The sequence below is a fragment of the Lontra canadensis genome, unplaced genomic scaffold (assembly GCF_010015895.1).
Source record: "Lontra canadensis isolate GAN:19392208 unplaced genomic scaffold, GSC_riverotter_1.0 scaffold9, whole genome shotgun sequence".
NCBI classification, from domain to species: domain Eukaryota; kingdom Metazoa; phylum Chordata; class Mammalia; order Carnivora; family Mustelidae; genus Lontra; species Lontra canadensis.
This window is the reverse complement of record NW_022631003.1, coordinates 27,388,715-27,391,386: the sequence shown is the minus strand read 5'-3', so window position 1 is coordinate 27,391,386 and position 2,672 is coordinate 27,388,715. Positions and strand designations below refer to the sequence as shown.

Below are 2,672 nucleotides of genomic sequence, written 5' to 3'. Positions count from 1 at the left end.
CATGGAGCTGGGAGCCTGATGCGGGACTCGATCCAGGAACTCCGGGATAATGACCTGAGCCGAAGGTAGTCATCCAACCAACTGAGCCACCCAGGTATCCCTCTAATTTCTTTTAATAATAATTCTTTTTGAAGACACAATTGAAAAGTAGACAAATTTAAAAAAAAGGGGGGGGGAAGAGCAAAGATACATCATTCAGTCCATAATGAAATGTTCCCCTACCAACATGCCATGGAGGCCTAGTTTCCACATGGTCAGGAGTACTCCAAATTATTGTGTAGGGAGAACAGACTGCATTCAGGTTTGAGGATGTCAAACCAAACATGTACCGGAATTGGCCCTAACTTAAGTGAAGTTGGTCATTCGAAAGTCCTGTAGGATATGTTGGATCCCATAGCCAAAGTAGATAGCAAACCCAATCAGCTTCCAGACACCAAACCAGCCCAGGTGTGAGCTGTCATCTGCATTATAAGTCAAATATTCACAAGGATGCTCAGGAGTGGGAGGAGAGGCAGAGCAGAAACCTTAAAGTGAAGGGCAGTGAAGCTCTGTGGCGTCTCCAGATGACCCCAGTGATCCCAGTGAAGAGCACGAGGAACAGCACAACCATTGTGATCCACGGAGTCTGCAAAAAGCAAACGTGGCCGCTGTGCCAGCACCAGGCAAAGAAAAGTCAGCAGTAGAGCAAGCAGTGAGGAGCAAACATAGACAACATGGCCAGAGAGTGGAGTGGAGGTGGAGCTGCCTGGAAAATCTAGTCTCCTTAGAGTCAGTTTCTCTGCTGCAGGTACAGTCTCTCTCTGCACCTGCACTTCATTCCCCCCATTCTTCCTCTCAGGCTGACACCTGAGGATGAGAACACAAAGAGCCACCTGGGAGTAAACTAACAGGGACCCAATTGACCTGAAGTGCACAAGATAAGTGAGTCCAAAGAAGAATGCCATGATTGGTGCAATAATGTCCAAGATCACAGTGGCCACAGTGGAAGCATAAGCGCCAGTTTGGATCCTGGCAAGTACAGGGAACACGAGAGCATCCTTTGCCATCACATATATCAACTGACCTATGGGGAGCATAAAGCCCAAAAGGCTGGCAGAAAGACTAAAGACGAATCTAAAGGCTACAACATCATAGGGAGGGGCCCAACCAATGTAGAGAAATGCTTCAGGCAAGGTGCTCCGAGGTCGAAGCTGGTAGTAAAGAACCATGAATGTCAGTGCTGCAGAGACACCAAAATGAACCAAAACGCAGATGAGCAGTGAAATCACCATGCCCATGGGGATGGAATGTTTGGGATTCTGGGCTTCCTCAACTTTGGTAAGAATATTGTGGGAACCGATAAGTGCATAGAAACAGGTAGCTGCACCCTGAAAGTCCCCTCGAAGCCAAAGGCAACAATCCTCCTGAGCCCAAAGGGTCCAAGCCAGAGGTGTCATTGAGTCCAGTGTGTATGAACTCCTCTTCTGTGAACTTCCAGTTGTGCAGGTCCCTCTTAGTGAAGCCAAAGATGATGACAAAACTGAGAACCAAAAGTTTCACCAATGTGACCACTTTGGTAACCACGAAAAGCTGACCATTGCTCAAGTCTGCAACTCCATGAGCAACAACACCAGCCCCACCCTAAAGAAACTTAGATAATCTGCAAGGACTTCAGAAACATGCACTAAGATGCTCTCATGCAGGGTCTGAGAGATCTGGTTCCCAAGCAGACTGGCGAAAGCCAAGGTCCAGGCTTGGGTCACATTGGCTGTATCAGCAACAAGGGAGAGGATGAGGTTCCAGCCAGTGATGAAAGCCCAGATTTCACCCGTAGTGACATAGGTGTAGATATATGCTGATCCAGGATGGGGAATCTGGGCTCTAAACTCTGCATAGCACAGCCCAGCCAACACAGAAGATAGGCCAGCCACCAAAAAACAGATCACAATGGATGGTCCTGCTTGATTCCTGGCCACCTTACTACCCAGGATATACATACCCACACCCACTGTGAGGCCCACACCCAGAGCCATTAAAGCCAGAGTGTTCAGGCTTCTGTTGGGGGCATTCTCAGGTACCAGTTGCTCCAGCGGATGTCTGCATAACATCTTTTGAACAAATCTATGAAGTGCCTGTCACAGCATTCTAGCCCGAATTGAAGAGGATTCCAGGATCAGAGAGCTGTAACAAGCCCAGGTTGCCCAGAGGCTCAGATTGTGTTCAGTGAGGCTAAGTTAAGCCAAGCTGGGTTGGGGCTGCTGAGTTCCCTTGCTCAGGCTTCAAGGCTACTGCAACATATTTTATCTGGTATATGCTATCTCTCCATAATGCCTAAATAAATAAGAAATGTTTAGTGAAAAATGGTGTTTAACCCACCAACCAAAATTCAGATATCTCACGTCACCTGTGGCATCACAAATATCACAGAAATTGACATCAAACGACATCATAGAAAAATCAACCCTGCTTTCCTCCCAGAAAAAGGGCTAAGTACCTCCCAACATTCTCCTTTTTTTGCATACCATATGACATAATCCTATTTGAGTTCCTCTATGTCATGTAACTTCATGTATTAATGTAGCTGTAAGACCCAACAGGACGTGAATGTATTGTGTTACAGTTCTCATGTGGGATGTTTGCTTGGTGCTGGAGTGTGATTTATGACACATAAATTCATGGACCAGAAGACCACT

The 2,672-nt window shown here is 46.8% G+C and overlaps 1 pseudogene; it reads right to left on the bottom strand.

Moving 5' to 3' along the window:
* Positions 1-345: 345 nt before the first annotated feature.
* Positions 346-2,087, bottom strand: LOC116866037 (annotated as a pseudogene).
* Between the last annotated feature and the right edge of the window lie 585 nt (positions 2,088-2,672).